This window comes from Colobus angolensis, unplaced genomic scaffold (assembly GCF_000951035.1).
Source record: "Colobus angolensis palliatus isolate OR3802 unplaced genomic scaffold, Cang.pa_1.0 Scaffold109, whole genome shotgun sequence".
NCBI classification, from domain to species: domain Eukaryota; kingdom Metazoa; phylum Chordata; class Mammalia; order Primates; family Cercopithecidae; genus Colobus; species Colobus angolensis.
The window spans coordinates 8809039-8818240 of record NW_012111919.1 but is presented as its reverse complement, the minus strand read 5'-3'; the positions used below and the strand labels follow the sequence as shown (position 1 = coordinate 8818240).

At 34.5% G+C, this 9202-nt stretch overlaps 1 long non-coding RNA gene across 1 annotated transcript in view; it reads right to left on the bottom strand.

The window, feature by feature from the left end:
* Nucleotides 1-4380: 4380 nt before the first annotated feature.
* LOC105518290 overlaps nucleotides 4381-9202 on the bottom strand; it is a 40708-nt gene continuing 35886 nt past the window's right edge. Inside the window, exon 4 of the long non-coding RNA XR_001002802.1 lies at nucleotides 4381-5792. This is a non-coding gene — a long non-coding RNA (uncharacterized LOC105518290). The remainder of the gene's footprint in view (nucleotides 5793-9202) is intronic.

The following is a 9202-nucleotide window of genomic DNA, read 5'->3' as shown; positions in this document are numbered from 1 at the left end:
GGCCTTCTCTGTCTCCCTGATACAGGTTTTAATTCTGGACGACTTCTCAAAACCTCTTTCCACTGGTATCCTCATGTGTCTGAGTGATTAGGAACATTGGCTCTAGAGGCAGATCATTTTGGACTTAAATCTCAGGTCTTCCTTTAACTCATTATATAGCCTTGTGGAGGTCACTAACCATTCTTTGCTTCAGTCCTCTCATCTGTTAATTGGAAAAGAAAATATGTCAGTGACTACCGCACAGGGTTTTCGTGAAGATGAAGTATGAAAATGCATGCAAACCGCTTAAAACTGATTAGAGTATGACAATTGCCATGGAGATGTAGATGCCATTTTTGTTTTTTATGTAAGACAAAGAAGGAGGTTAAAAATCGTATATTATCGTCTAAATAAAATGCCAAATGGTTTTAAATACAATAAATCTTTTATTTTTATTGAGAAAATCTTAAATTAAAAATACACGTAAAACATGATAAGCAATACTTTACTAACCTGACAACCTTCACTCTCCCTAGTTGTGAAAACCTAAATGATATCCATGATATTTAGAAACAAAATACACATACATGCTCTGCCCCTTAGTATGCAATGGTTATAGAACTTGTGGCTATTACTATAAGATATTGAACGCAAGTAGGAATACAATTTCCATAAGAAATAACAACTGGAAAACTCAAGAAAATTAACTGTAACCACTTAACATTAGTAAGAATTCAGTAGAGTGTGCGGATACTAAAAGTAATCAACAAGAAAATATAATGAGAAAAAATTAAAAGTCATCCAAAAACAGTAAAAACATTGCAAAATCCAGAATATTAAGGAAAAAATTACATCTAGAAACATAAAGGCAATTTTAATAAGTCCTTAAATGCATCTTGCAAAGATTTTGAGGCAGCTTAGTAACTTTTAGAGACAACATATCTCAGTGGTGAGAGAGCCCCGGATTTCTGAAGACAGATGGACTGAAGTCAAAACTCAGTTCCAACTAACCACTGAGTGATTGTAGCAAATTACATAACATTTATGCCACTTGGATGCTCTGCAAAAAATGGTGATAATAATAGCACGTGCTTCATAAGGCTGTCATATGATTTAAGCTAATGAGTTACATCAGTCAACTCAGTGCCTGGCAGAAAGCAGACACTCAAAGAGATGTAGCTACAGGTTTTTTGTTTTTTGTTTTTTTCTTGTTTTTGTCATTATGATTGCCATTGATGTTGTTGCACCAGTTATTCCAGACTTCATGTGTATAGGTCCTAAACTGTCCTATGCAAAACTACAAGACTTTTCAAGATATAGTACTGAAAATTTTACTAAATATTTCATGAGATGTTCACTGAAATCTCAAAATCACTGGCTACATCATAGTTAGTTGAAAATCAAATAAAAATTTAAATATAAATAAATTAAATATGTCTCTGTACAGAGATTTATAATTGTATATTTACAAAACAGAATTTAAAAATAGATGTGAAGCTAGGAAAAATATTTGCAGCCCAATATGATAGATAAAAAATTAAGTTTCTTCATGATGGTCTCAAATATTGATCAATTTATGCTATATCTGAATGTAAAAAAATAATTTACACAAGTAACTGGAAAGTACATTCAGTTGTATCAGTTTTACTAACAAGCAAAGAAATGAAAATCAGTAAGCAATGCTGTTTCCTTGCTTACAAATTTATTGATGATGATGATGACAATAAGAAGGTGAAGAAGAATCAATGCAGAAGATGGTGTGATAGCACGGAGTCATTCATCTCCTACTTCTATGAATGAATAGTAAAGCAATATTAAATTTTGCAATATATGGCAGGTAGTTTTAAATGTTCATTCTGTTAATTTCACTTCTGAGGCTCAATCAGAAATGTAGACAACAACTGTACAAAAATAGGAAATAAAACATTACTTACAAAAGTACAGTAATTTAGTCCAAGCATGGTGGCTTACACCTGTAATCCCTGCACTTTGGGAGACTGGGGCGGGCAGATCACCTAAGGTCAGGAGTTTGAGGCCAGCCTGGCCAACATGGTGAAACCCCATCTCTACTAAAAATACGAAAATTAGATGGGCATGGTGGCATACACTTGTAGTCTCAGCTACTCAGGAGGCTGAGGCAGGAGAATCACTTGAACTTGGGAGATGGAAGTTGCAGTTAGCCAAGATTGCACCATTGCCCTCCAACCTGAGCAACAAAGTGAGACTCCATCTCAAAAATAAATAAATAAATAAATAAATAATTTTTTTTAAAAAGTACAAAAATTTAAATATTGGGATGTGGTTAAGCAAATTATGGTTTATTCAATTATCATTGAACTTTTTAAGTTGGTATTTCGATAGTTAAAAACGCTTTTGTCCTATTTTTGTTATAAAAATAAGGTATATTATTACATAATATGATCTCAAATATATAAATATTGCATAAAACAACTAAATATATTAATTATACCTTTTCTGATGTTATTTTATATATTTTTTAATTCTTTTCCTTTATGTGTATTTTCATACATTTTTAAGTGTAGAAAAAAATAAAATACTATCTTAACCATTTTTAAGTGTATATTCAGTAGTGTTGAGTATATTCACATTATGATGCAACATACTTCCAGAAATTTTTATTTTGCAAAACTGAGACTCTACATACATTGAACAACTCCCCAGTACTGCCTCCCTGTAGCCCCTGAAAAATCACATTTTATTTTCAGTCTGTATGAATTTGACTAATTTGGATAGCTCATATTAGTGAAATAATACAGTATTTTATTTTTTGTGACTGGAATGTTTTACTGAAAATAATGTCCTCAAGGTTCATCCATGTTGTACAATGTGACAGATTACCTTCCTGTTTTAAGATTGGGTAAGATTCCATTTCTTATTTTGTTTGTCCGTTAATACCCTGATGGACATTTGGGTTTTGCCTCTATGAACAAGGGCATGCAGATATCTCTTCAAGACCCTGCTTTCAATTCTCTTGGATATATACCCAGAAGTAAAATGACTAGATCATGCTGTGATTCTATTTTTAATTTTTGGAAGAACTGTCATACTATTCCATAGCAGTTGCACCATTGTACAAGCCCACTAACAGCACACAAGGGTTCCAGTTTCTCCACATACTCACCAACATTTGGTAGTTTCTGGTTTCTGCTTTGCTTTCCTCATAAGTTTGAGGTAATACCTCATTGTGGTTTTGATTTACATTTAATGACTTTTCAAGTTATCTTTTCATGTGGTTGTTGGCTTCTTTATGTATGTTTGAACTTGTCAAAATGTTTAGAATTAACATGGATTACTTTTATATCATATAAACATAATTGGTATCAGTTTTATGATATAGCAAGAGTAAAGAAGCTTCCTTCTTCTGGTCCCTCAAATCCCCATCTGTGAAATAAGGAGGACAGACTAGCTAATAATCCCATCTGTGAGTTTTTAATAAAGGAAATAGTTCCTGATTCCTATCAGTATTGTAAAGATAGTATCACAATTTCTTAAATTTTGGAGTTATTCTGAAAGGAGCAGCAGGTGGGTAAATTAACAATTTGGTGGTGAATTTTCAGCATATACTCTTTTATTTAATATTTCTAGAGTTCCAACTTTGTGGTAGACATTGAACCAGGGGCTCAGAATACAAACATAATGCAGTCTGGATTTTGCCTTAAGTTGCAAGTCTATTTGGGGAGGCAGACTTGTACGTAAATAATTACAATAAGGCTTGAAGTTGATATAGTACATGTATAAATAAGGTTTATTGGTGCTGAAAAGGAGAGGACATCTGCTTCTAAGTTGCTAAAAATATGACGATTCATCTAATAGTCAGAAAAGGGTCATAATGGTTTTCCCCCAGACCTTGTTGTTTACAAAATCTGTGACATTTAAACTTAGTGAGAAGAAATTTAATATTCACTAGCAAAGACAAAGCAGAATGTCCATGAGCATTTACCCATTATGTTTTCTTTTAAACTAACAAATGGCTAACCTGTTTTCTATTCAATCAAATGGTATTTTAGAAATTGTGGTCTACACAAAGGATGTCTCTTGCTGGGCAGAGTAATATAATACATTCTGTGTGGAGTAGGAAGCTTTAATGATATATGCAGTTTTGTTATTAAAACTGAGTTATATATTTTGCTCTGCTCTGGAAAATTGTGACCTAGTATAACATATCTTCACATTGTTTATAACTTGAGGAAAATCAACATTTTGGGTTCCCAGTTCACACAGTAGGAATTACATTTGTTTTGGCCAAATATAATTTATATAACTGCAAGGAACAATAAAACATGAACTCTACAGTGTTTTCTTACCTAAAAATAATATAGACCTTGTAAAATGGAAAAGATTATTATTATAAAGAAGACAGTAACTTAAAAGGCTGAAGCTCATTTTACAATACTTTTTAATGCCTGTCCAAATAGGCAGACACCTGTGTCCCCATTTTTCTTGACCCCAGCCACAGGAGTGAGATTCCACACAGTAATAAATAACCTTGCAAGTAAAACTTTGAAATAGAATTTGCTTGATCAAGCCGAGTCCTTCCATGTTCAAAAGTCATTTTCTATGTGACTTCTTAAAATGATTCAGTACTCTTTATTGCTCCGCCTACAAAGATTTTTTTTGTAGGTGATAAAAGTATCTGGTCCATCTTATTAATATAAGAAACCCATAGTGAAGGGGCCATTATGGATTTAAGAGTTGAAAATGAAATGAATGAATAAATGGGTATTTCTCATTAAAGTCAACTAGCCTATTCAAGAATGGACTCTATTACTTCATTATCAAAATAAAACTACGATGCCATTCTCAAAGATATGTGAATGATAAAATGAGAAAAATATTCAAAATTGTTTTTATGAAATATATGCAGGAGTCACATGGAATGCATATTATAAACCTATTGAATGCATAATATTAAATTGCTGATTGCAAAATCAATCACACAACTAGAAAAAATAGTAACATTTTGGGGGCAAGTACTTTGTTCAAGGAACTAGTCCGTTGTATCCTATGTAATACTCTAAAGTCTAAACAATTCTATGAAGTTGGCAAAATCATCACAATTTTACATGTGAAGAAGCGAAGGCTCATAAATCTTTTGTGATGTGTTCCAAACCACATGGCCAAGTGAGTAGTAGAGTTGACCCCAAACTATGAGTCTTATGATTCTACATACCATGCTCTTTCTACTGCACCACTTGATGATTTACTGGATGAAAACTACAGGCTAGTATCAGTCACAGTATAATCAGATGGCTGATGGGTCTATGATTCCTACTAGACAACCCCTATCTACTCTTGCTAGTCTTAATTTTCCTCAGCTCAAAACCTTTTCACGTACAAATCAGGATTTTTCTTCCTAAGATTTTAAATTTTGCTAATTCCAGTACAATTTTCGACATGTTATTTTAAACCCTATTATCTATTTTAAAATGGAATTTAAATTGCATTCAATATTATTAGTGTTTGTACCTGTATTAATTTTTCTGCAGCAATCCATTTTTAATCCTTATTTAGAGAGACATTCCTCATTCCTAAGGCATCCTAAATGATGCCGACTTGCTTCTCAAGAGCAGACATGAGTCTATTTTACTTTTAAAAAGTCTGTAGCTTCTCCAGGCATTGAATCATCTGGCTTGGGGCCAGACACTAGAGGGTGCTTTAGAAATATTATTTGATGATGAACTCGGATGTTAGCCACTTGCTTTTCAGAATTCATTCCTGTAAATCATGGCTTTGAAAATTTGTCAGTATTTTGCTTTTTCTTTTGTGGATTTCTTCAAAGGGAGAAGGAATGTCTGAAAAGTAAATATTCAACAGTCATAACTACATCCCAAGGAGGGTGGAATAAAAAATATTATAGAAATGTATAGATATATAAATATTTCTGTGAGATAAAAAGAGAACCCTGTGGATAACTCACAAAGAGCCTACTGGAACTTTATCAGTCGGCAGGGCTTTGTCAGAAGAAAGTGGGTTTGTGAAGGGACAGGAGAACATGTGTTTCTCCCCATTCCAAACCCTCCTTTTCTGGAAGCTTGCTGTAAACAACCACTCACATTTGTATGAGACATTTTTTTTTTAAGAGGCGCTTTTACATATATTACTTTAAGGGATATTTACAACAACCTATGTGGTGAGCATTACTATTTTTATCCTACAGATAAAATAAAACAAAAACAAATGACAGGTTTAGTGACAATAATTAACTCACATAGATCCAGAAAGCAAATTAACAGAAAAAGAGTTTAATTATAGGACTTTATTCTACAGTGTGCAGCAACCCCATCCTTCCCTCATATATGGTTGATGTAACTCTATTTCTTCATTTTCACCTTCAGATTTTGTCACCAATTGTGTCCTTCTTCCCTTTTTATTTATTTTATCTTTAATGTCCTCAAAACTTTAAAAAAAATAAGTAAAATAAAACACACAAAGAAGAAAAACCAGAGGTCATGAAATACGAAAATTTCATGCTTCCCCTGACCTCAAAAAACTAGCATAACCAACTACTGGAGCAAAAAAAAAAAAAAATCCTCTGAAGACTTACATTTTGAACTCAGCAGTTCACAATTTTTTAAGGCTTATCTGCTCACATATGCTGTGTTTGAATAACTGAACATTCGTTGCATCCAACTCTTGTCGCTGAAACAGAGCTCTAAGTGAAGCACAGCTGAGGCACAAAGTGTGCTCTCAGATTCCAGAGGAGTCAAAGCTCTCACTGGGAAGATTCGAAAAGGCTTAACGGGTGCAGCACACCAACATGGCACATGTATACTTATGTAACAAACCTGCATGTTGTGCACATGTACCCTAGAACTTAAAGTATTATAATAAAAAAAAGTGAGGGAGAAATAAAGGCTGTGTGACAAACAGAAAAAAAGAAAGAAAGAAAAGAAAAGGCTTCTTTTTTTTTTTTTTTTGAGACGGAGTCTCGCTCTGCCGCCCAGGCTGGAGTGCTGTGGCCGGATCTCAGTCAGCTCACTGCAAACTCCGCCTCCCGGGTTCACGCCATTCTCCTGCCTCAGCCTCCCGAGTAGCTGGGACTACAGGCGACTGCCACCTCGCCCGGCTAATTTTTTGTATTTTTTAGTAGAGACGGGGTTTCACCGTGTTAGCCAGGATGGTCTCGATCTCCTGACCTCGTGATCCGCCCGTCTCGGCCTCCCAAAGTGCTGGGATTACAGGCTTGAGAAGAAAAGGCTTCTTAAAAGAAGGGGAAACAATTCTTTATTCTAGGCCTTGAATGACAATAGGATTTCAAAAGAACACTTGAAGCTTTGGAAATAGGAAAGCCCCCAAGTCAGTGAAGCTCAGAATATATGCAGAAAACAATGAATATTTAACTTATTGGAGGCTCGCTTGCCTGAGGAAACCATGGGGAGAAGAGCCTGGCAAGGGAGCGTTGAACTGTGCTTTAGAGCAGATCTGTCTCAGAGCTTTCTGAGCCAGTGGAAATACCAGCGTCATTCACCAATAGTAGCAATGGGCCATATGTGGCTGTAGGGCACTTGAAAGGTGACTGGTTTGAATAAAAATCTGAAAGTTTAATTTAATTTTAATATTAATGTAAAAGCCAGATGTGGCTAGGGGCTACCATTTTAGACAGTGCCAATCAAGAGAGACTTGAATTACAGAGTGACAGGTTAGTAGAGAATTGTAGGTCTACCCACAGGAAGCAGACACTGACTGACTGAAGAAGAGAGATGAACTGAGATAATTTGGGGAGGCCAAGGTAAGAAAAGTGTAAGATAGATGAATTGGAAGTTGGTATCAAAGAAGATGTTAAGGTTGTAACTGATAAATTTGTGAACTGCTGAGTTTAAAATGCAACTTATGCTCATTTAGCTTGTATGATAAATGTTCTCCACCAAATTTATGAATTTTTCCAATGTCAAAATTATGTCCATTCTTTCATCTCTCAGTCAACATCCAGAACCCAGCATCATGCCTTACACAAATATATGTTGTGCATGTGATATTGTCTTACAAACTCAACCATAGCTCTGTGTTAATGTTATTAGACATCATGTTAATGTTAAATATTAATGTTAAATGTTAATGTTCGATATTTAATGTTAAATTAAATATCTAAGATGGATGAAAGTGACAAGAGTTGGATGTAGTGAATATTCATTTAAACACAACGTATGTCAGCAGGTAAGGCTTAAAAAAGTATTTTTTTTCTGTATGTGTGTAATTGTGTGTGTGAGTGTGTGTGTGAGTGTGCAGGTGTGTACTGGTTTATTCTCCCTCAAATTTTTATCTCCAAAGCACTTGTAATGAAAATACATCATCTATATTATTTTAAACCCATAAGAAACAATGTTCTTGTTTCAGCTTCATTAGATTCTTAATTATGGATAAAATATTCTGTAAAGTTAGCCAGTGTCCACTCCTTCATTCTATAAGCTAAAACGATTTTTAAAACAAAAACAGAAAATTTGACTTCTCCAACTGTAAGGCTTGGGATCAAAATATCAAAATCACAAGTAAAATCTCACATTAAACTTGGTAAAACAAAATTATTTTCCTACAGTATTTTGCATAAGAGCAAAGCAAAAGAATAAAACAACAGCAGCAACAGCAATGCAACTTCTCATCTCCAACACAACCATTCTAATCACTAATATCTTTGTGTCCACAAATGGACTCATCACTTGGGTGACTTCTCAAATCTTAAATTGTTTTTGGCTCAGTAAATCCTCATATGAAGACGTTCTGGGGATGACTAGGCACCAAATAGCCTTACATAAAATGTGTTATGGGCCAATATTCACTCAGTGACCTGGCTTCTCTTCTATATGCTCATATGACATGAGCAAATGCACAGGCAGAGTTTCAGGAAAAAACATCGAGAAGTTAGTTTTTCCTTCACATTCATTCAAATGATGCCTAGGGCTAACCATGTTTGATGAAGACAGAGTGAATTTATCCAGTTCTCCAGGCAAGGGCTATGTGTATTCTATCTCTCTAAAAGTCTCATTTTGGAGAATCCTCAGTTCATGGATAACTCCTGCAGCTATTGCTGAAACCTTCCCCCTCCTTTATTTAAACCTGAAAAGAAAGTGAAGCCCAGCTGGTGAGGGTTATCGGGTTATCTGGAAGACAAAACTATGGAGATTTGTATTCTTATGCATTGTTTGTCTCACAACAATGGAAATCTTTGAACTTCCAGATATATTATGTTCTAGCATCTTAATCCTCT